Raw genomic sequence first — 26,287 nt, 5'->3', positions numbered from 1 at the left:
ATGAGCCGGTTTCCTTTAAGGTTCTGTATTCCTTAAGGGACTTGCTAGTTTCCAAGACTAGAGAATATGCTTTAGATTAAAATTTCAAAATAGCTGAAAAAATTTAGTTTTAGAGAAATTTGTGGGGATAAATTGGTTAACAGAACCTCTGAAGCAGTGATTTTCTGCTTCTGTTTTGCAACACCCTGTGGTATGTTCAGCTACCTCAAAGGGTATTGTGAAATTCTTTTCCCCAAAAGTAATAATGATAATCCTCTTTAGTTTAAAATAAAGTTGCATAAAGGAGGAAGGGTGGATCATAAATTTACATGAGAGCATGTTGCAATCATAGTGAGATTGGAAAACACTGCTGTCTGACTTCCTGATTTGAGGAAGGTGAGGGTGACTTAGTGTTTGGGACAAGCATCTTAAGAGTGGTGAACCTAATGCTACTGCAGGTACTACCCACTTCTTGTTTGAGTCCTTCATTGACTGTTCTGCTTGCATGGGCCCTTGTCACTTTTCTTCCTCTTTACTGTGCTTCCTACAGAAAGACATCTTTTGATTGTGTCCCTGCAAAATAGTTCCTGTCCCCTGTGTACATGAAATACATGCTAAGAATGCACTGAGCTAAAATGGACTGTGTGTTAAACTATTGAGAAATTCCATCCAGATGTGTGGTGCTCCTGTTCCTAGCACTTCTGAGTTCTTTGGCCTATAACATATTTTAAAATAGAATGCTCTCTCATTTTCAAATCTCTGTTTATTGCCTTATTTGAGACCTATGAAACACTCATCTTAAGCCCTCAAGCTGGACATAGTGCTCAAGGCAGATAACTAATCAGAGTTGCAGCATAGGGCTACACTTAAAGTATAGATTTAGAGAGGTATGCACAGGGTACTGTGGGAACATAGGCAGGAGTACTTATCAGATCCATGTATGCAGGGTAAGTGTCAGGGATTTAAAAACATATTATTTGTTTTTAAATTTAATATATATTTTTATATAACTATTGTTGTCAAATAACATACATCTAGAAGAGTGTACAAATCATAAGGTATAGCATGGTGAATTTCCAAGTGAGCACAACCATGTAACTGGCACCCTGGATCAAGAAACAGAACATTTCCAGAAGCCCCACTCATATCCTCTTCCATCACTATGACCACCTTGCCTAGAGTAAACACTGCTGATTCATGTTGCCATTATTATTTTTGCCTCTTTTTGATCTTTATACAAATAGAGTCAACCAGTATATACTGGTATGTCTGGCTTCTTTCATTCAGCATTTATTTGTGAACTTTGCCTATGTATTTTGGTGGTTGTTCATGCTCACTGTATTCCATTGTATGAGCATACCATAGTTTATCCATTCTACTATTGATTGATGTGAGTTATTTTCAGTCTTGTGCTGTGGTGAATAGTGTTACTATGAGCATTCTTTTACGTGTCTTGGTGAATATTTGTATGCATTCCTGATGTGTATATATTGAAGGGTGGACTTGCTAGGACATGTGGTATAGAGGATAGGTCAGTTTGAGGTCTCTCAACTTTACTAGTTTATCAGTCAGAGTCCAGTTAGGAGATAGAGACCATAACAGTAATTTGAATAAGAAAAATGTTGATATAAAGAATTATTTACTTAAAGGAGTAAAAGAGAACTCTAAAGAATGCAACTCTAGCAGTTGTAGAAAGCAGCTATTCTAGGGCTAAGGGGGAGTACTCAAGAAGGAACAAACTTGGAAGACCCTTCCTCCTTTTCTCCATCGTGTCCCCCACAGCTGAGATTCCCACCTCCTTGTTGGAGAGGGTGTGGCTGTAGTCCACTGGAAGCTGGAGACCTTCACTGAGGATCCTGCCGGCCAGAACTGGTGCTGGTGGCCTGGTGCTGGTGCTGGGTGCTGGTAGACTGCGGCTGGCTAGTAGAAATGGGCTGGGTCCAGCGAAGCAGGCTGGGCGTTGGGCACTACTAGGTTTCCTGCAGGCCTCTGGCAGCCGAACCGTAGGAGCAGGAAGAACAGTACACCAGAATCAGGGTAAGAAGTTCCTCCCTCTGCTGTACCTTGCACTGTCCCTCCGTTTCTGTGCTGACAAGCTGAACATGGTAGCCACTGGCAAAGGAAAAACATTTATAGGGTCTAGCCCTAGTTTCATAAACAGGGTAAAGAAGAGTGGATTTGGGAGATGAGAGACAATAAATGAATAAGTACATTGTCTACAAGTAGACAATGCCAAATTTACCTTCCAGTTTGTTATTTTTTTTGCTGTTAAACCCATCTAATGAGTTTTTAATTTTAGGTAATATATTCTTCAATTCTGTAATTCTATTTGATTCTTTTCTGTAAATTCCAATTCTCTGGTGAATTTCTTTATTTTTTCATCTATTTTCTACTTAGTTTTCTTCATTTTCTTGCACACATTAATCATATTTATTTTGAACTCCATCTCAACTAACTATAACATCTGGATTATCCTTGGGTCTGTTTGTTTTGCCCACTTTTTTCCTTGGTTATTAATAACATGGTTCTGTATTTGGTGTTTCCAGTAGTTTTAAGTGGATGTCAGACATTTCAGTTAAAAACCTATAGAGGCTCCAGATGATTCCATCTTTTTCCAGAGAGAGAGAGGGTTATTATCCCCTCTGATAGGCAGATAGGCTGATCTGATAGGCTAATCACTTTAATCTATTCAAGAACTTTGCTGAGTTGAGGCTGGTTTATGGCTTTGGTAAGAGTCTGTTTACCTCTGGTTCACTCCTGTTCTTGAGGTAGAGCTTTTCAGAATTTACCTGGCAAGCTGGAGTGGCCAATGTTCGTAAACAATTCCAAGTGCCTTGACCCATAACATATTTTAAAATAGAATGTTCTGTCATCTGTCAAATACTTAAGCACACAGGCAGTGTGGATCTTTGCCCTAATGAATCCGAAATTCTAAATGTTATCATGCAAGACTGCTGATAACTCTGCTATGCTTTTCAGAGGCATTTTCTTAACTTTTGACTTCTAGACCCGGGCTTCCTCAGAATTCTTCAGAGTCCTGAGAGGAACTGGCTGCATGTTTCAGATCTCTCAACATCCTGCCAAAAGTTCTGATGGTTTTTAAGCCTCAGCAGCAGTATAGTCTGGAGTCTCAGCTTCCCTGCTGTGCCCTGAATTTGCATATGTCCCTAGAGTGAAAGCAGCTGCAGAAGAAGTAAGCTCCTCTCCCTGGGTTCTCTCCTCCCTGAGGTTCTCAGCCCCTCCAGTTCTCCTCACTTCCGTGGATAGTGAATACCTCCAAATAGATACGTATATTTTATCTAACTTTCTAGTAGTTCTTATTGAGAGTGCTGGTCTGTACAAAGCTTACTCCATCCCACCTGGAAGTACAAACCAGTGGTATAATATTTTGAGAACATATAATTTTATCTTTTATTTTCAAAGCAAAAGTGCAGAAAACTTGAGTAGACCATAAAATACTATATACCTTATTGGTAAAAATACAGAATTAATAAAAATTAATTATTAATAATTAAGTAAAATGATGTTAAAAGTTCAATAACATTAATAATTAATAAAATATTTGATAAACTTGTACTTCTTCCTTTTTTATGAAAACCTAGATTTTAAGTTTCAATAGATAATACTAAGGTAGAAATAAGAACATTATTTAGGATGCTATCTCTGGTTCTTTGGTGTTAAATGCAGCTTGTAATCAAAGCATGTATCAATAAATGACCTAAGTGAATATGGGAAAATTACTAGAAATTTTGATGGAAAACTGGCTTATGTGCTGATGTACTAGGATCTCTCTTGTACTTTTGTCATTATCTATTTTAACTTATCAGTCATGAAAACATTTTATGAGGTAGGAAGAAAGTTGATGTTCTTTTTTTTTTAAATGTATTTCCTAAGGGGAGACAGTGGAAGGCCCCTGGATTAAAAATTATAGTTTATAAATTTATCTATTTTTTCCAAAAGTGTTGCTATTATAGCCAATGATGGATTAAGAGGAGGAGTATTAACATATACACATTATGTATACACATAATTTTGAAAGCATGTGTTATAAACAAGGCTTTAAAAGCATAGTTGTAGAAAAACAGAATGTCTTGAAAGTACAAACAAGGTACATTTAAAATGTTCACTCTCATAAGACAAATGAAAAAAAGGCAAACCAAGTTATTTTTTGAAATCCGATGGTAAATATAACATTTAGCAGATGTTGCTAGTTTTGATTTACTCAATTGAATTTGTAAAAATGCTTCTGGGAAAATGAGGTACTGAGCTGAGTATAAACCATTGCAGTTCAAGAATGTGCTTATTCAGAGGAGTTATTTAATGGTCAGTTTTGAAGATAACCCATTGTCTTTGGTTGATCATCTCTCTTTGTTATCCTTTCTCTTTATCATCTCCTATTCTCTCTACCACTCCCCTCAAGGAATTGGATGTTTAAATTATAATAATGTGTTTTTATTAATAATAGCACATGAAATATAGATAAGTACCAAGAAATCCAGTCCATAATCCCACATAAGTTAGAGAAGAGTATTCACATTTTAGTGGAGTTTTACTTTCAGTGTTTTTGTGTGTCTGTGCCACATGCATATATGCCTTCCATATTTTTCAATTTTTTTTACTTTATATATTATCGTAAGCATTTCTCCTGTGACATTAGAAATTCATCTGAAGCATCTTTTAAAATTGGCTTCTATTCTTTTGACCTATTCTTGATTGTTAGTACCTCCCCAGAAAAATAAAAGATTTATCTCAAACCAGTCCTTTTTCTTTATTTTTAAATTTGTTACTCATAGAAAAGGAGTTCTACTTAAGGCTAAAGGAAATTGTGATTACTTGTGAATTCTTAACCCTCTTTTCCCTTACCATGAATAACCAATAGTTGGTTATAGTTAATAACTTAAAAAAATCTCTTTATCATTTTAAGTCTAGTGTCTATGAACGGGGATTCTGATTATGTTTCTCTTAAGAAGATAGAGGAGAAATGAAGGTTTTAGTAAACCAACATCAAAATTGTTTTTGGCTAACACATGTAGAGCTTTGAGTAGGAGATAAAGGACCTACCTTTTAAGATACACACTAAGGTTTTAAAATTTAACTTATTTTTTTAATTTTAATGAATAAATATGCTGAGTATCACATTAAATAGTACTGGAATTCTGATAAAGTAGTGATTATGGAACCTAAGGTGATCTGAGACTTTATGGAAGAAGAAGGGTTTTAGCTGGGTCTTCAAGCAGGGTTTGGATGTAGAAGATGAAGAGAGGAGAGGGTGGCACTGTAGATAGGTATGAGAAGCATCACATACCAAGGATGGCCTATTGGAAGCACTGAGCAAATCAGTTTGCTTGGAGTAGAGTTTGCATAGGCAAATAGCAAAAAATACAGTTATAGAGGTAGGTTGAGGCACAATTATAAGGGGTTTAGAATGCAAAGCTAAGAATTATTAATTGCTAGTTTATGCTGTGATTTTTAAAAACTACCACAGCCTTAGGTTTGTTTTTGTTTTTCCTTCATAATATGATTTACCAAGACATTGAAACTTTTTGTGAGATGCTCACGAATTGAGGATAATATTTTTTCCCTTCTGGTTTTGAGGATTCCAGAAATTTCTGATGCTTTTACTTTTTAGTCACCTGCTGTTAAGTATAATTCTGGAAATAGTTATGAACTTCATGAATATACATTAGTTTTTCAGAGGAGTCAGATTTTTATTATACATTTTTAAAGAAAAATGTGCAGTTGATTGTTGATTATATTCCCTTGTAGTCTCTAAATTAATTATTTCATATTCTTCACTTGTTTCAAAGGCTGATCTTACAACAGGCTTGCTTTGTGTGCTTTTGGCATGCAGGGTCTTATGAGGGAAGGGCTACTTAATTTTTAGTAAACTTTTAGGACTTTAGTTTTATATTTATAAAATCATTACAGTGATAGTTCCATGTACTCCACATTCAATTTCCTCTGTTGCTACCACCTTACATTATTATGGTACATTTGTGACAATTGGTGAACCAATATTGATATATTATTATAAAGTTCATACTTTATTCGGAATTTAAAAAATTTTTTTCGTAATGTCCTTTTTCTGCTCCAAGATCTCGTCTGGGATACCACATTACATTTAGTTCTTATGTCTGTTTGGGCTCCTCTTGATTGTGACAGCTTCTTATATTTTCCTTGTTTTTGGTGACCTTGATGGTTTTGAGGAGTAACTGGTCAGGTATTTTTTAGAATGTCCCTCAACTGGGATTTGTCTGACGTTTTTCTCATGGTTAGGCTGTGGTTATGGGCTTTTGGTAGGAAGACCTCAGAGGTACAAAGCCATTTTCATCACATCAAATCAAGGGTACATACTATCAATATAACTTTCCACTTTTGTTATTAGCCTTAATCACTTGGTTTGAGGGAGTGTTTGCTTCACTGTAAAGTTACATAAATTTTTCCTCCCCCTTTTTGTACTGTACTCTTTGGAAGGGACTCATTGTGTGCAACCGCAGAAGTGGGGAGTTATGCTCTACCTCTTTGAGGGCAGAGTATCTACATAAATTATTTGGAATTTGTCTGCATGAGAGACTTTTCTATTCTTCTCCATTTATTATGTATTCAATCATTTATTTCAGTGTGGACTTACAGACATTTATTTTATACTTTGGGTTATAATCAATACTGTGTTATTTATTTTGGTACTCAAATTGTTCTAACTTTGGCCAGGGGAAGTTTTTTGACAGGCCGCCATCATTGTAGTTGTTTTTGTTTGTTTGTTTCTTGGAGCACTTTCCTACTTTCTGGCACTATGAGATGCTCCTAGGCTCATCTTGTAAATTCCCTGCTGCAGTTCTAGAGTCAGCCATTTCTCCAAGGAGCTCGATTCTTTTTAATTAGAGAAAGATATTAGAAACCAAGATATGAGTGCTAGGTGTGCTTGTTGCTACTGGGGTGTTGTTGCTTTTAGGTACTCAGATAACAAACCAAGGAAATACACATATCTATAAGTATTTGTATATGTAACTACTAGTATCTATATTAAGGTTTCATACATCATTTCATACTTATGTCTCCAACTCTTATCCACTACCACATGGATCATTCTAATCACTGGGAAGGATTATTTTAATATCCCATTTGTATATATACTGATCTCTGCTTTTTTGTGATATTATTTCCGTCTTCTTATTAGTTAATTCCTTCTGCAAACATGTGTTGAGCCTGTACTATATTTAAGCCTTGTGCTAGGTGCTAAGGATATAAAGATGAATGACACATTGCTGTAGTCACAGTTTCTTCAATACCTGTTTATTGAATCTATCATATATTTTTTATTTTATTTTTTTTTTCAACATTTTATGGGGGTACAAAAGTTTAGGTTATGTATATTGCCCATGCCCTGCCACCCCACCGAGTCAGAGCTTCAAGTGTGTCCATTCCTCAGATGGTGCACATCACACTCATTATGTAGGTATACACCCATCCCCTCCCCCCCATCTGCCCGACACCCAGTTGGTGTTATTCCCAAATGTGCACTTAGGTGATGATCAGGGAAACCAATTTGCTGGTGAGTACATGTGGTGCTTATTTTTCCATTCTTGGGATACTTCACTTAGTAGAATGGGTTCCAGCTCTATCCAGGAGAACATAAGAGATTCTATATCACCGTTATTTCTTATAGCTGAGTAATACTCCATGGTATACATATACCACATTTTACTAATCCACTCATGTATTGATGAATCCATCATATTGTAGGCTCTGTGCTCCATGCTCACAGTTCAGTAATAGAGAAAATATGGCTACAGATAGTTATAAGGCAGAATGTAACTGTGGTATAACATAGAAAAGAAAGGTAATAATAAAGTTCAGATGGAGGGGAAATTACTTCAGGAAGGGCAATCACATAATGAATTATAGCAGTTAGAACTTGGTAGGATGCTAGTGACAGAAAATGTGATCAAACTGTCATAAGTAAAAAAAGAATTTATTGGTTCACGTAACAAAAAAGACCAGGGGTAGAACTAGTTTGGAGAGTGACTAGTTTTAGGGCTTAAACAATGTCATTAGGGCTTCTCTTTGCCCTCTGCCCATGGTGACATTGTTCTTAGGCTCTTTATAGCATCTCCCAGTACCTCTAGGTGTGCGGTCCCTAACCCCTGGGCCATGTGGACTAGTATTGTCCTTGGCCTGTTAGGAAATAGGCTGCACAACATGAGGTGAGCAGTGGGTGAGTGAGTGAAGCTTCATCTGTATTTACAGCCACTCCCCATTGCTAGCACAACCACCTGAGCTCTGCCTCCTATCAGATCAGCGGTGGCATTGGATTCTGCATTATGGTGAGTTGTATAATTATTTCATTGTATATTACAATGTAATAATAATAGAAATAAAGTGCACAATAAACATAATGCACTTGAATCATCCCAATACCACTCCCCTCCCGTCTGTGGAAAAATTGTCTTCCGTGAAATGAAACCAGTCCCTGGTGCCAAAAAGGTTGGGGACCGCTGCTATAGGCCATCATCACAACACCAAATTCTGAAGAAGAAAAAGCCTGATATCACAAATGAAAGTCTTAGAATTGAGACTTGTTTGTCTTGATTCTCCTCACTGAGTCATTGAGTCATTGTATCCATGAACATTGTTACTCTGGTGGATGGAATGAGCTGATGACCTTAGCATTGTACACATGCTCCATCCTATTCATGAGGTGTTGGTTTTGTGATTATTAATTGAAGTATTCATTTTTGTTCTGTGAACTTGTCTTTATATTTGTTATATTTTACAATAAAAAGTTTTTTTTAAAGAACTGAGTATATTCATACAAAAATTAATCAATGTAATTCTTCAGATTCAGGAAGTCTAGTTAATCCTAAATAGGCTACTTACGAAGGAATTTGTTCCTAGACACATCATGGCAAAATTACAGAAAATCAAAGATATTGAGTAGAATCTAAAAACACCCAGGGAAACAAAAGACAACCCATTCCACTGTTAGCTGATGTATTAACAGCAACAAAGGAAGATAGAAGACAGTTAACTGATGTCTTTAATGTGGTAAAAGAAAACAACTAGTACCATTTAGAATTCTGTATCTAGTAAAAATATCCTTCAATGATTTAAGTGAAATAAATACATTTTCAAGTAAACAAAAACAGAGAGTTCGTCTCAGGAAACCTTTACTAGTTCTTCAGTTGGAAGAAAAAAATCTTAGTTGGAAGGCTGGAGATGCAGAAGAAATGAAGAGTAACAAAATATAATTGTATTTTGTTGTATCCTTTTAAGATAGCAGTTAAAGAGGGTATAAAATTGTAAATCATCTAAAAGTTATTTTAGCTAGAATTATTTTATACATTTTGGTGGGTGTTAGGATTTATGTTCCCAATATATTTCATGTAGGTAAATATTAAAATTAAGTTACTTTTTCTTGGTGTTTACTGATTTGGGAGTGGGGAAGTGGGTAACTGTAAGGTAAAAAAAAGGAAATGACATGAAAGTTTGGCTTTGCAAGTAGATAATTTAATATTGATCATGTCTGCCATCCTACTTTCTACTCTCCTTTTTTTTTTTTTTTTTTTTTAAGAGACAGAGTCTTGCTCTGTTGCTGGAGTACAGTGGCACCATCACAGCTCACTGCAGGCTCGAATTCCTGGATTTAAGTGACCCTTCTGTCTCAGCCTCCCAAATAGTTGGGACTGCAGGCATGTGCCACCATGCCCGACTAATTTTTAATATTTTGTAGAAACAGGGTCTTGCTGTATTACTCAGGCTGGTCTTGAATTCTTGGCTCCAAGTGACCTTCCCACTTCAGCCTCCAAAAGCACTAGGATACTCTTCTTGTATTGTTGTGTAGAGTGCTGTGATTATTTCATGGGGATATCTGGAATATATCGATGGATAAATTCTGTCTCCCAAGATTTGAATTCAGATATTTATTCTTGGATGGAGCCTGGCTATCAGTGGTTTTAGAAAGGCAGTTCTAGTGTTATACCCAGAGTTGAAAACTATAGGTAGCAAAAATGAATTTGACTGAGGCAGAGCAGATAGGAATTCTAGACTCAGGTCTGTTGATTACTAGGTGGACTATGCTGGCCAAGATACTTAGCATCCATGCATTTATTTATTGATAAAACTGATAATATTAGTACCTATCTCACAAGGCCCTTGTGAGGAATAAAGTAACATTTGAATGTAAAAATTGAAACAAAAACCACAGGTGCTGAGGCCAAAATGACCAATATAATTATAATCAGAGAAAGCTTACCAAATGACTGCATTTTCAAAGAAGTTCTATAGTTTTTCTTTATAATTGAAACAGTGTATTTTGATTTTTGATCTTACACTTAAATTTGTATAGAATTGAGGTTTTGTACTTATTGAAAGTCTTTAGGTTTGTGATTATTATATTAGGGTTATCCTTAGGGATGGGCAAATTAAAAAGGAAGAATCTCATCAATTTTGAACCTTGTTCTAATGTATGTTTTCTCCAACATTGTTAAAAAGAAAAAAAAAACATAGCCATTAAAAAACATTTTTCAGAGAAATTATCTGTATCCGGCTGAGAATTTTATGCCAAACTGCAGCCCCCACACAAGCTTTGGAGAGCCAAGATATTTAAACCTGCGAAGTAAAGTGCCAGCTCAACCCTTACACTGGTCTGATGTAATCCTTTAACCACATAACGGTTTCTAGCCTTGAATTGGCAATGACTCAGTAGACCTTGTGTGCATTTAAAAAATGTTTTTAACTTGTTGGGATTATGAAAATAGAAGTACAATATTATTATAAACAAAACATTCAACACATTTAATGCGGTTTCTTGAATATGTTTCAAGAACATTTATGAAGAAGCCAGATTGAAAAGTAAAGTCTGGATTATTATAGAATTTTTAAAAGAAGGACAGCTAATTACTTATAGTATCTAAAATTGTCTACCAGAGATCATCAGTGACTCTTTTACATCGGAGGGGTCCTTTAGGAGATTAAAAAAATTAATTTGCAAGAACACTAATTGATAATTATATGTAATTTGTGTGTTTAAAGATACATTTCTAAAAGTCTTATTTATTTTATTAATTTGGAGATGTTTGCACGGTTAACATGAACTTTAGCTTAGTCAGCCACTATGGGAATTATTTTTAAAAAGCAAAATTTGTCTCAAGGAGATTTGATTTGAATTTAAAACTAATTTATTATAAGTTAACCACTTATTTTACTTCAACTCCTACCTAAGTACTACTCCTAAACACAAATTCACTAAATCCATTCAGATAAAATTAAAAACATTTTAGAGTCAGGAAAAGGTGAAGTAACTATTTTAGACATTTGAGTTTGTATGTTTGTACTGATATATGAATAGAACTGAATAGAAATAATTTTGGAATTAGCTATAGATTTACATTATATATTTATGTTATATATTTATATTATCTTTTCTAGTTGATAGTGAATGCATCAGAGGCAATCTTAATAATTTTACTGAATCAGAAAATCTGTAATAATAATTTTTAAACTTTTAATACTAAAAAATAAACAGTGGAAATACTGTCTATTAACCTTATGACTTTGATTTCCTGAAGAGAGCCTATGGGTCATTTCTTGTTTTTTGTTCATATTTTTGAACCTTTTTGTTTATAACTACTAACTTTGAGATCAAAACTTTTTGTGTTATTTTACAACATGACCTGTGAAAATTAGTTTCTAAGAAACTAAATACACTATAAAATGTTTATAACATTTAGAATAAAGGATTAATGAAATTTTTGAAAATTGAGAAATTCTTTAGCCAGATTAAAGAATTAAGATTAGTTTAATGACCTTCTTTAACTTTTAACATCATGTCATGATGCTAAATCCTATAAATTTTTACATTTAAATTTATAACTAGCCATTTTTAGAAATAAATCATAATTCTTAGATATAAATTTTAGAAATCAAATAAGTTTTAGAAATCAAAACAAAACAAAATGAATTATAGCTATAGAATTTCTTCATTTGAAAAATTTTCTATTATAGGGATTTCAAACATATAAAAAAGTAGAAAGTACTGTATAATGAATCCCTATGAATCTATCACCAGGTTTCAATAATTACCGGGTCATAATCTTGTTTCATCTATACTTCTATCCACTTATGCTTAGCATATTATTTTGAAGTAAATCCCGTATATTATGCTATGCCATTTCTTCTGTAAATATTTCAGTGTATTACTCAAAAAGATAAGGAATCTTTTAAAAAGCATAACCAAAATACCATCATCTTGTCTGAAAAAATTAACAGTAATTCCCTAACATCATCAAATAACTAGTCATTGTTCAAGTTCCTAATTGTTTGAATTAAGTTCTACACACTGTGATTACATTGCGATTAATCATTATGCCTTTTAAGTCTCTTTTAACTTACTGGTTTATTTTTTCTTTTTGCAATTTATGTTTTCAGAAGCAGGGCCATTTGTTCTATAAAATTACCACAGACTTGATTTTGCTGATTGTGTCTCCATGGCATAGTTTAACATGTTCCTTTGTTCCTCTGCATTCCATATAAATTCCTAGGTGTATGTATGTCCCAAATTTCTTGCACTGTCATTCACCTGCTACATAGTCACAAACCAAAAATAATCCCTGCCATCCACCCAGAAAAGAGAGGTTGTGAATTATGTGAAATAGCTGTCATAAGGACCATGCACTTTATTTTATACACACATCAGTTTTTATGTAGGTAATTATATATAACTGAAAATTAGAATTTGCAGTGACATTATAGCAAAATGAGACAAATATGTGTATGGGAAGTAGAAAAGAACTATCAAAAGCAACAGAAAGATTCTAAATGTACAGTATCCTGAAGTCATTTATTTTAAGGACAGATAGCTCTATTCAATTAACCCCCCCATTAATATCAGTATTTTTAAAAAGCGTCAGTATACTATGTTCTCATTTGATGACCTTGATTCATTGGGAAAGGTGAATTATAGTAAGTATGGTGTTTTTTAAACAATAACATCAACAACTAGAGAGTTAGAAGTTTAGCATTTGAAGTATCGAAGAATTACATATCATAGTTGAAAAATGTGGTGTGGTTAATCTGTAAATCCCTGTTTATAATATATTTAATGTATACATTTTAAAGATGGGAATCATATGTAAAAATTATGAAAAGTCTTCATCAAGAATAACTGGGAAATGAGGTATACTGATTAATCAAATATTAAGAGTCATAAAAATTTACTGTATAAGCTATATATGGATCACCAATTCTTTTAAAATAATTGGATTTCAATAAAATACTCTTTACACTAAAAATAGAACACAATTTGATCTTTGATGATTCAGAAGCATTTAAGAGATGGTTTATAACATCAGAATTATTATTATTAACCTTAATTATCATTGTATTATAGCTGTGTAGCAGAGTTGATTAATGCAGAATTCCAAAGTAATGTTCATTACCAGAGAATTTACACTGGATTAAGAGAGCCTGAATGGTAATCACAGAGAATCACAGACAGAGACTTACAGAAACCAGTATGAATGTGTATATATGTGCAGCTTCATACATAAACCTATATTTACTCATGTGCACAGGTGTACATATTACTGTTAAATTTATAATGTATATTGTTAAACATATATACATATAAATCAACTTGTGACATGTGCAGCCACTACCAGTACTGAGGAAGCTGCAAATGGAAGGAATTTGATCAAAATTTACCAAAAGGAAATTGGCTCCAAGACATAATGATTTTGGCTGGAGAAGATAGTGATCCTGGCACAGTATACTCTCTGTTTCCTTGTGAGAGCTCCAAGATTAAAAGAATTAGCTACATAGAGGCAGATGCTTGGTAGCTTTCTGGAAGCACAATTATAAGGTTTATGAAAAACAGGAAGATCAACATCTCATGCAGGTTTTATGAACTGGAAACTGATTTAATGTGCTATTTTGTACCCCTTAGACCTTGTCTTTTGAGCCCTGGTAATTTAATTTTGTTTTTATAACTTTTTTAATATTCTTTTTTTAAAGTGTGCTGGCCTTTGGAAATAAATTATATCTTAGAATGCTTTTAAGATACTATTTTTCATATTGTTCAAACTTTTTTAATGACTGATGACTATAATTAGTCATATGGCAATATTATATTTTCAGAATTGCTGTCCTGTTTTCTTTTGTCATCTTCTGCTCATAACCACGGATTAACGTGACTCCTTGTAGCCAGTATCTATATTGACCCTGGAGAATTTTTTGGATCCTTTAATATACCTAATTTAGTTTATAATGAATTGAATAGTGGTACTCATTCACTTGAAAAATAATTTGAGTGCCCATGTTGAATAGTCCATAATTTTTAACACAGCACTTGCACAAAGATGAATAAGATACTGTGCCGGTTTGGATAGTTTACAGTCTCACAGAGGAAGGTGATATGGAGTAACTATATAACCCAGACAGTTAGTCATTCCTAAGGAACATTGGTCATTTCATTGAATAGGAGAGTTTTCTTTTATTTTTAATTTTCAATGACTGAGGAATTTAGCTATTCTATCTGCTGCATTTTGCTTACATGACACCAATAAACACCTGATACATCTACCATAAATGAAGGATCCATGGAAGGAACTAAACAGTCTCTTTAGAAAATGCCCTAAAATCTTAATTCAGGGGTTACAAATTCAGATGTCTGAAGGAGCCAGTCAAGTAACACAAATGAGTGAAAAAGGCAGGTATAAAACAGTTGGAATTGATGAGGATTGTGACCTACTGAAGTGTGTATGCTTTGTCTAAAGATTTTCAAATAAAAAATTTGTGTAGGTCAAAGAAAGCATGTCTGCAGGCTGAGGCTTCCAATTTGCAAATGCTCTATAATTCCTTAATCTTAATGGAACCATTACAAAAACATCTGAGAGAAAAGATGATGATTTAAAATTAAATGCAAATAAATATGTCCAATTTAAGAATGATCACACCATTTAGTAAGCTATTTGGTGCTTTTGTTTCCTGGGGCTTAGGTGACATTAAATCAGGGGTGATGGGATCCCAGGAGGAGCCTGGATAATATTATAGATCTAGGCAGATGAAGGGGTCAAGTTTAGTAAAATTCACTACTGTAGGAGAAACAGAACTTAGCAAGAGTGATGTTGGCTGTCCATTGAAGATTTTTTTCCCCAGAGTGTGGGTAGCTCTGAATTCCAGGTGTTAATCTTTGTTAGAAGTAGATCAGAGGTCTGGAGACACAATCTGTAACTTCCTGGAAATGTGTGGGACAACTAGTGGAAAGCTCTAGTGGGTGGAGCTTTTAGCCATCATTTAGTCACATGAATCTTATGTGATGGTCTGATGAGTTTATGTGAAATGATTTGGGCCTTTAATCACAATGAGACAATTTGTCAGAAAGATGATTAAATGTTCTGGGTTTGTGTCTTGCTATCTGAATGCTTGAATGTGACTTCAAAGTTGCAAAACAGATTTTCTGGGGCCAAGGAGTAGGTCTTACCCTAGGCTTACTGCATCATTGCATCAGAGGGTAGGGCCTGAAAATCTGTCTTTTTAAGATGCTTCCACAATTATTCTGAGGATAGCCAGTCTGGGAACCAGGGCTGTGGGCAGAAAAGTTTCATGTGCTTACAGGAAAAGATCAGGCCTTCTTGGTCAATGAAGATTGCGTATTGACAGCCTTCTATTATGGGATTTTCTAAAAATAAAGTGCTGCTTATTGATATATATGTGTATAGAGATATGTATATCTCCCTATTCTGTTTGATGATAATGAGTTCATGGCAGTAGAAATTAGTAGCTTGGGCTTTGTTAAGCTTCATGAAGCACTTCGTTGGAGAGAGCATGTCTTCATGATTATTTACCCTGAGACCACCCAGAAAGGCTGTTTGGATGGTACCATTTGAAACAGATGCTTTACTTTAGTTGACTATGAGAGGCATCACAGTTTTGAAGGAATTGGTGAGCAATGGGTTTGGGGGCGAGGGAGGGATGATGATTTTAAGGAAGTGAAAGTTGATAAAAAATAGTCACTGTGTATTGCTAAGTTAATAAATGGATCAAAGGCAGTCACCATGGCTGCTTTGTGGGGGCTCATTTTAAATCTCTGTGGAGAGAGACCATGGGGAAAAGATGTAAAAGTTTACTGGTCAGAGGCACACATTTCTAGTTTGGCATGGAGCCAGCATTCATATGATACCACAGGACAGTTTGTACATGCTGAATATGTTCTAGTCACATAGAGGAAAGGTAAAAATATCTTCTGTTTAAGGGACCATGAAGCCAGTGAAGACCTCTGTCTAAGCTCAGTGCTAATCAAGGGCCGGGTGCTGCTTGTTGTATACGTATCAGTAATCAAAGACACATGTCAGTAATCAAAGTGTCCTTATCTAGTCTGGAACAGTGATTCATTTTTCTCCTTTACATTTCTCAGTGGGACTCTTACCTTCTTCAGAATCAAATACTCACTGAATCAAATAAATACTTTATTGGTGTTTGAAAAGCTCTGGAATGGGGAACATCTCAGAGACCTATTTCAGATCCATTTTCATTTAAATTCATTGAATGAGTTGTAATATACAAAAGTATAGCTTTCCATTTTTCTTCCTTCCTTATTATTTACTTTTTCCTTAAGAGAAATGATTATTATCATTGTTAGGTTAGTAGAAATAGATTAATCCTCTATGTAGATTTTCCTGAAGATTAATGTAAGAAGCTATTCAACTTTTGTCACTGGCAGAAAACCTAAGTACCCAAACTAAATCTATACTTTTGATTAAAGCACCCTTGAATAGATATATGGCCCTAGGGGAAGTAGAATGTTATATGGTGTTGTAACATATCAGTACTCTTTTATTTTCTTCTTCTTCTTCCTTTTTTTTTTTTTTTTAAAGTGACAGGAACCTGATTCCAACTGGCTTAAACAATAAAGAGAATTCTTTGGCTTACAGAACTTAAAAGTCCTGCGTTGAGCTTCAGTTAAGGCTTGGTCCAGTGACTGCAATAATGTCATTTAAGGACCTGCTTGTGTCTTTTCTTCTCTGCTCTGCCTCCCATTGTGTTGATTTTTAGTCTCCATATCTACGCAGCTGCTCAAGTCTCTTCCCTTACGAATACAAAACTGTCACTCCAGTTCAGACTTTATATTCTCCTAACCATGGGAAGAAAGGCTTTATTTCTCAGCAGTCCCAGCTGATGTCTTCATTTATCTCATTTGGTTTGATTAGGTGTGTGTCTATGGCTTAATTAATCATTGAGGCTAGGTGCATAGGAAATGTTGAGATGGGGTCAGGCAGTCAGGCCCTGTGGAGCTTTAACTGGAAGTTCTTACTCAAATGAGAGAGAATGAGGAGGGGTGGTTTCCCAAAGGAAATTTGGGTTGATGTTGTCAGAAGGAGGGAGAATGGATGTTGGACATCAAACACTTGGTGTGTACTAACTGTAGGTTTACACCAAGGATATTAAATGGACCTGGGGCTAGGAAGTAAAATTTTCAGAGAGAAGGATAAAGACATTGAAATCTGTTACTATCCGTGTATTATACTTTGTGGGTATCTTTTCCTTTAGTTGATTGTCTACTTTGTATTGCTTTTTCTTTCTTGCTCATAGCTGCATGTGGGTGTTGTAACAGGAAGAGCCTGGGGTAGCCTCTTTTTCAGTTGGAGTGTCACCTGCCCATTTACACATAAAGTGTATTACTAGGACATTGGTAGCATTAAGGCCACTGACCAGGAAGGCCCGTAACTGGGATTTTGACTGTGAGGAGGGTCTGGCAACTACTGCGTTCTGGAATTAAGTCCAAGGAGCTCAGCTAAGGTGAGGAGAAATAGTTATATAATATAAATCATTGTAGTCCAGGGGCTCAGTCTAGCTAGGGAGGTCATCTAGATAGGGCAGGGGTCAGAAACCAGGTGTCAGAGCCTGTGGATGTTTTTCTAGTTATAAGTAACAACTTGGTTAAAGCTGCTATTCTTTATCTTGTTCAATATTGCCCATTCCTGTGGGTCTCTTTGTGATTATCATAGTCAGAGGAAATGAGAATCTACCATGGGGTCTGGTCCTGACTGAGGCAGGAAAAGAGTTATTATCTTGATAAGGGAGAATGGATAGGAGCCCCGTGATGTTCTGACTCACCAATGGCTATAAAATGCTCAATGCCAGCAAAGGATCACTAAGCTTGAATGATATTTCATTGTGATTTTAATAATTTGCTCCAAGTTTGAAATCTATGGGCAGAAATTGGGATTCTTAACTTTGTAAGTTTGAAAGACTCCTGAAGACATTTTCTAAGGAAAAGTATAACACTGACAAAGTGTTTGCTTTAACTAAATGATTGCAGTTAATTTCTTGTAAAGAAACACAGAAGCACACATTATCTTAAAATAAGCTCACACTGTTGTTTCTTGTAGTACAGCCAGGAAAAACAGTAACAAGCTGTCTCCTTCAAAATCACATCCCTGGATGATATTCGAGCAACCTGGAAAATTTAAATACATCCCCAGGAAAAACAATTTGAATTAAGTTAGAAATCATATTGCTAATTTCCTTTCCGCCATCACAATGTTGCCTTCTATTCTCAGGATCTGAGTAGCATTGATTGAAAAGGTATGCGGCATCAGTGGGTCAGGTAAATTGTGAAATTCATTTCAGAGCCATGGCCAATGTGGGGCTGCAAAAAGATTTGTAATGTTTAGGGTTCATTAATCAAATTTTAGTCTACAGTGGCATTTTGTCCTAAATTTAACTTAATAATGATAATATTCATATTTTTTTGAGAAATAGCAGATATAAAACTCATATTTTGGTCCCCAAATAGATTTGGTTTTATATTTAAAAGATATCACCTTAAAATTGTGTGGATAAAGACAACACTTACAGAAGAAATAGAGTAGATTTAGTTCTTATTCAGTCGAGTGCTCCCCAAGTGCTTATATGCAATAATTTTAGTGTTCCTACTTTAGTTATCTTATATGTTGTGGAAAAGATAATGTTTTTATTCTCTAAGTGGTTATAATGTGAAGAGAAGAATGGCTAATAAAGAAAGGTTCTTTTCCTTTGGAGGGTACTCCTTTCTTTCTTTTTATTCTTGTCTCATTGAGGGAGTTTCCAAGATAGAAAGGAATCTATTTACTTTCTTCTTCTTAATAAACAAGGAAGGTTGTATCAAGAGATGTGATTTGAGACTTCTTCCCTCCCCTCTTCTCTCCCACTCTGTTTCCTCCCACTTGTGCACCCCCAATTCTAAAGAAAGAACTACAACTTGGAAATGAGCTGGGTGATCCTAGAGGTCCATGTGAAGTGGGAAGTCAACAGGGAGTGGGGCTGCATGCTGGTTGCCTTCTTTCAGAGGACCTAAAAGGTATTCCATACAGCAAATTGTGCTGGGCAAGAAGGGACATTACAGGCTTTTGAATTTTCTAAATGGAGCCCAGGTTTAATTTTGGGATACTTTTACATATTTTAGGTTTAAAGCATGCTTGCCTATGGAAGAAACTAAACAAGTATGCCAGCTCCAACGATTCTGACACCCCAGCACAAAATTGGGATGACAGAGAAATTCTGGTATAATGCACCAGTAGGTCGTCTCCTGGTAGATACTTGAATATACCCTAGAATTCCTCTGTCAGTTAGAAGTTTTGCTTACCTAGCAACTGGGTGAGACTGCCTACTGAATGGCATCTGGAAGAGTTCAGACTTAGAATTTATTATTTTGCTTTTTTGCTATTATGAGTCTTGTCAGTACAATCACAAAATCATGTGGGAAAGTGATTTTTTAACTAGTAAGGTATTTGTGTATTTTGCCCAAGACATTACCTATGGATACCTAGGATATATCGCTGTCATGTTTTGTATTGACGTGAGAGTCAGGATCACATTATAGCACTAGTAGCCAGAAGATTTTATTTATTTATTTATTTTTTGAGACAGAGTGTCGCTTTGTTGCCCTGGCTAGAGCGAGTGCCGTGCCATCAGCCTAGCTCACAGCAACCTCAAACTCCTGGGCTTAAGCAATCCTACTGCCTCAGCCTCCCGAGTAGCTGGGACTACAGGCATGCGCCACCATGCCCGGCTAATTTTTTCTATATATATTTTAGTTGGCCAGATAATTTCTTTCTATTTTTAGTAGAGATGGGGTCTCGCTCTTGCTCAGGCTGGTCTCAAACTCCTGACCTTGAGCGATCCACCCACCTCGGCCTCCCAGAGTGCTAGGATTACAGGCGTGAGCCACCGCGTCCGGCCCAGAAGATTTTATTGATTGTAAATCAGGGAATGGACTGATCGATTTTATCCTGCAAGCATATTTTAAAAAGCCCTTTTAGAAGGAGCCTAGGACATGGACACACACACACACACACACACACACTCACACCCACATCCAGGGAAGTTGCTTGTTAGTTGAGGGGCAGGTCAGAACCTTGGAGAGCTCTAGATAAAGCAGGGGCAGAACCACAGCTTCCATGGTTGGCCCCAAACAGAAGAGTTTTGGAGTGTTTTTTTTCCCATTTTGTTTGTTTGTTTTTTTTAGCAGATGCCAGCTCCACTTGGCGAGATATGTAGAATTTAAGGAGACAAATCCCTTTTACTCCAAGCATGAGCTGCATATTTGTTGACTAATTTGGTGATTTGTGGCTAAAGTCTTAAAAACTAGGGGAGATGGCTTTTCTTCAGCGTACCTTCTTGAAGATCCTGTGCCATTCCTCCACGCCATTTTATGACTCTGGATTCCTCTTAGCAAGGCTTCTGGTATGGAGATGAAGATGGTCAAAATAGAAAGGGTGGGAGCAGCATAAGATCGCACTAAGTATTCACTACCTATTAGACTAGGTTCATTTTTCCAAAAAAATATTTTTCCAAATAACATCTTAGGTAAAACTTCAACGAAAACAAATAAAAAGAAGAATAGCAGAGGTGTTCTGGTTGAAGCGAGGTTTAGAAAATCTGTAGTGCCTTCTGCTCAGACTAACGCTGGCTCCAGGATCACAAACTATCATATTTTATCAGTGTACATTCGATTTACTTGTTGGACACAGTTCCTAATTAGGTATGAAAACGTAACCTAACTGTATTTTTAAGAATACTTTTACTTGCCCATATTAATCCCAGAAATGGCCTTATATTGGTGTCTACTTAGCTATTCATTTGAACGTCAGACATTTGCATTTCTTTCTAATTAGCTTCTGTGCTTCCAGGTTTTTAAAGACTATAATTAACAACAACTTCAAACATCATAGCAACCATCTCAGATCTCAGACTCAGTAGCCTCTGCTTACAAGGGTGAAGAGAATTATTAGAATATTTGAAAGCAAAGCCACTGAGGATCACAAAACTACCCAGTTTAATTTTTTTGCCTTACCAATGTTTATTTCTATGAGCGCTCTACACTGTGTAGTGGAGAAAAGTACAACTATGATGTTCTCTCCTCTCTATCCCCTCCATTTTGTTCTTAATAGTTGAATCTTCTTAAGAATAAAATCCTAAAACATTAATGATAAGTTAAAACTGTAACCATAAGGGATATGATCAGGAGTGCTGTATTATCTTTTTTGTTAGCCACATGAGTATAAATATTTGAAGGCTAGTCATATGGAAGAAGGAGTAGACTTGCTATATGTAGTCCCAAAGTTAGTTTTTCTTAATCTAATTCTTTTTCACTCATCCTCAAATTCATGTTATGTCAACTCTAAAAAATTAGGAAGTTGCTAAAAATGAAGAAATTATGAAAAAAATATTTAAAATAATTTCATTTAAATTACTTTAGGTGATATATTGGAGAAGTTATACATATATAATTCTGTACTAACATCCTATGTAGATGTTCATTGCTGATAATACTTGGTCCTCTTACAAATAGGTCAATAGCAAGTTCTTTTTAGTTGTTATCTTTTATACTCTCTGGATGGAGTGACATTTAAAAAAAAATCATTCTTGTTAAGTTACAGTTCTGTTAGAAATATAAAATATCATTGGTCATTTCCTAAGACTGCCCATTTAGATGAGTGTAACACAAGAATGTTGGTTGAGGGAAGCATAATAAATTAACTATAATTGTGACCACTACATTTTAGTGTATTGCATTAGCTTTCTGGAAATATTCTGTGAGGCTTGGAATTTAAGAAATAGTAAGTTCAAGATTACTTGAAGCATGCATATTTAGGGTTAACTGATGCAAGATTTGTTTACCAGAAGGCTATGGAACTGGCTAACTTTTTTAGTTGTTTAGAAGAGACAATTGAAGTCTGACCTCATAAAATGTATAAATGACAAGTGGCGTTTCTTAAAATTTGGAATTGAAAAACAGTTTGAAATGAAATATGTTCTATTTTTAGAAAATTATATTTTTCCATTATGAAAGTATGTGCATGCCTTCTATAGGTACACATTCACACATATAAATACACATTTATAAATATATACTCAGAAAATTTGGAAAATATGGAAAAATAGGAAGGAAAAAAACTCTTTTAAATAGCTTCCAACTATAGACATTAGTTATTAACATTTCTCCCAGTAATTTTTCTGTGCATAGATAGTGTTTGCTGTGGAAGGTTGGGAGAGGAGGGGGTAACCAAACTTGTGATCATACTGTATTATTAATATAGATACAGATTTATGTCTGTCTTCATTTAATACTTTAACAAAAGTATTTTCTATGCTATTACAATATATTTATACATAGAAATATACTGGTTGCGTATTATTTCTTTGAATGGCTTTAACAGTTTTTTAAACCATTTCTTACTATCAGGCATTTAGATTATTTGCAGCTTTATGATATTATAGATGGTTCTATTTACATATTTGTCTATAAAGCTTTCTCCCCACTTAATTTTAGATTTTACTAGCTAGATTGCTAGAAATGGTATTTCTAGTGGTATTGAGAATAAAGATTTCTAAGATTTTTATATATATACACACACACATATACATATACACACGTGTACATACACATGGACACATACACACATACATAAACTTCTGGTACCAATTTATACTCTCATGTGTAAAAGTGTCCATTAAATTACATCCTCACCAATATTAACTATTTGCTGAAAAAAAGAACTTGGCTAACTTAAGATATAAACTTTGTTTCTCATAATTTTTGCCTAACTTTCTTCTCTTCTGGGAATGCTGGGTGAAGGGCAGGCCAAATCAATGAGTCCTATGGGGGCAAGAAACAATTTGTGGAGCTGAAGCCCTGTCTTGGAGGAAAAGTCAGGCTGTTGAGTTCAAAGTAAGACTCTGATCGAAGGGGGCCTAATTGAACCATGGGAGCAGAGTATGGGAGAAGAAGCATAGAGTGGGCAAAGCCATGGATGACCTGTAGGAATACTCAAGAAGGGTCAGACATTGGTGTCATGTGCAGTCCCTGTACTGGTAAGAGTAGTCTTCTCTGGGGAGAGGGTCTGGTATTACAGGCTGGGAGAGAGAATTAGTATTGTTCTTTACACTCTTTTATGCTATTTGAAAAAAGATTCTCTTACTATATGCATTTATTACTTTTTCAATGAAAAATTACTTTATGAAAAGGAAAAGTGAGAATTACATCTCTTTATTAATAAAATTGTATACTTTTCATATATTGGTAATCAATTTTGATTTCCTTTTATTTTATTGATATCATAGACAGTTGTGCAAATTTTTTTAGTAAGAAGTTTTAGATAATTTTTTTGTTATATTTCTAATTTATTCCTGTACTTTATCTGTTTATTTATGAAAAATGTTTATCATGAGATTATTTTTATAAAAGAAATTTTTTGTCCCTTAGAAGATTCTTTTCCCCCTCCGTTATTAGGCAGTGATTTGAGGTCTCATTTGTTCATTTGCTTATTTTGTTCCTTTATCTCCCCAAAGACATGCACCTACTACATTATTTCCCAATTTTTTCCATTTACTGATGTCCTTGTACGTGTCTAAATTTGCTTCAGTGTGGCTAAAAAATTATGGTTGTACATAAGTGAGACCTAAATTGAGGGTGAGCTAGGCCTCTGAAAACATTATCCCTAACTATCTTTCTGACATAAGGAAGCTTCTATAAGGAGCTGAGTATTGGTTGGGCTTGTTCAAGTCTACAGGGCCAATGATTTGGGAGTATAAGGTACGTGGCGGAATGTATTTATGAGAGAGAAATGTGAGAAGAAGGTTGAGAGTCACATGAGCTGGGAGCATTCCTCGTGTCAGGCAGCCTGGACAGGGAGCCAAGGTAAGGAATCTAGAATTACCTCTTCACACGAGATGTGTCATGACCACATGGAAGCACGTGCCAATTCTTTGGTTAGAAGCTGATATTTTCGTGAACTGAATGGAGGGAGGGCTGAAAGATTTACATTCTACACTGTCTCAGTTGTTGTTTACACTTGAATAACACCAAAGTTCTTCAGTCTCTCAAGTTAACCAGTTTTTGAAAAGACCTGGCATGACACCTTCCCTGAACTGCTTCACAGGTGTTTTAGTGAGAATGAATGAAGTTTCCATTATAAGATGGTAGTTAATTCTTTTGCTTTTGTCTGTTTTCTTTCACTATATCTTATCACTTTCTCCTAATGCATTTTTCTTTCCTGATTTTTGGAATCCTACTTCTCTTCTCTTTTCTTTGTTGTTATATTATGTGCCCTGTGCCTTCTCTCTCTTTGTGGCCATCTTCATTTCAGATTCCTTGCTTCATGCATTACCAAAAATAAGTAGAATAAGAACTTTATGAATAGAAAGAGAAACACTTATTTTTCTCTTCTTTGTAAAGAAGCCAGCTAATTTATGCCTCCTCCCCCTCTTTCCCTGAAGGAACTTTGGGCATTTTTCTTTATCTCCTATTCAAGAGAATAGAAAACTACAATGTCTTATTTTGCTAGACCTGTTTTCAAAATACTAGTCTTAGGGAGTGACTAAAACCTTGTATATCTTCGGTGTTCTTCCCTTCTAGGCAAAGTGGTTCAAACCACAAATTACCTAACGAGTAAAAGTGGTCATGTAGCAATAGTAGAGGAATTTTTATCTTGTTTAGTATAGCTAAACCTCCCTTGATGGGGATGTTTTCCAGCAAAATATGCCTTGAATGGCCAAGGAGGTCAAACATATTTCTATGTATTAGAAAATTACATTTTAACAGAAAGGGATTGGTTGGCATGTCTTTACCGTATATTTAACAATTAGGTTGAATCACTTGAAATGAGGTCAAATTAGTAAGAGATGTTTGCCAACTTATATGTCTTCATATTTTTTTTTGTTGTTGTTGTATGGCTATAGGCTTATACTTGACTAGCAACTAAAGAGAAATAATAGAATTTTAAAAACATACATTGAGTCCAGGCACAGTGGCTTATGCCTATAATCCTAGCACTCTCAGAAGCCCTAGTTTGAGACCAGCCTGGGCAACATAGTGAGACCTGTCTCCAGAAAAAATAAGAAAAATTAGCTGGGTACAGTGGTGTGTGCCTATAGTCCCAGCTACTTGAGAGGCTAAGGCAGGAGGATTGCTTGAGCCCAGGAGTTCTAGGCTGTAGTAAGCTATGATAGCACTACTGCAATTCAGCCTGGGCAACAGAGTGAGATCCTATCTCTAAGAAAAAAAAAAGTAAGAGTGTGTGTGTGTGTGTGTGTGTGTGTGTAAATTGAGGCATCTAAAGCTTTTCTTTTTCCCTCTAGTATAGTATTGGAGCAAGGACTAAAAAGGAATATTGGGCATTTTTCTTATTTATAAATGTTTAATGATCTCTAAAAGAAATGCATAACAAGCTATATAATGATCATATTAAGTCATATACTATGTTGTTGTATCCTATTGATACTTTAAATGTGGTCTTGAGTAGCTCAAGAGGAATTTCAGGCTATTGAGGTCAAAAGGTTTGCCAGGGAGGACTTTGTACTATTCTTATCAAATCACTTTCATATCAGTGTACCTGTTTTATTCAATGTATGCTGCTGAAGCTCTTACCTTTCCCTCTGAACATCCCTTAAGACATATTTTTTTCTTTAAATAAAAGATCAAGTAGTGATTTCCCCCATTGCCATTTATTCCCTATAAATAACACTACTCAGTAGAGCAGATTCATTACTATCCTTCTAAATGATGTATTCCTTTACCTTTTCTTTGTTTTCTTTTGATAGAATCTGTGTTTGGTTTGTCCATAAAGCAATATAAAGTAATGTTGATGGTTCTCCAAGTGTGGTCTGCAGACCCCTGTGGATCCCTGAGACCTTTTCAGGGGCCTGCAAATTCAAAACTATTTCATAATCATATTAAGATATTATTTCCCTTTTTTATGGTGTTGATGTTTGTGCTTACACTGCAGAAGCAGTGGTGAATAAAACTGAGGCTTTAGCGTTTACCAAGGCA

At 35.3% G+C, this 26,287-nt stretch overlaps 1 protein-coding gene across 3 annotated transcripts in view; it reads left to right on the top strand.

Annotated features, from left to right (window-relative positions):
* BABAM2 (BRISC and BRCA1 A complex member 2) overlaps positions 1-26,287 on the top strand; it is a 395,148-nt gene that overhangs the window by 91,974 nt on the left and 276,887 nt on the right. The gene's annotated exons all lie outside the window — the stretch shown is intronic.

This window comes from Eulemur rufifrons, chromosome 19 (assembly GCF_041146395.1).
Source record: "Eulemur rufifrons isolate Redbay chromosome 19, OSU_ERuf_1, whole genome shotgun sequence".
NCBI classification, from domain to species: domain Eukaryota; kingdom Metazoa; phylum Chordata; class Mammalia; order Primates; family Lemuridae; genus Eulemur; species Eulemur rufifrons.
The sequence above is the reverse complement of the archived record's forward strand: the minus strand, read 5'-3'. Positions and strand labels throughout refer to the sequence as shown.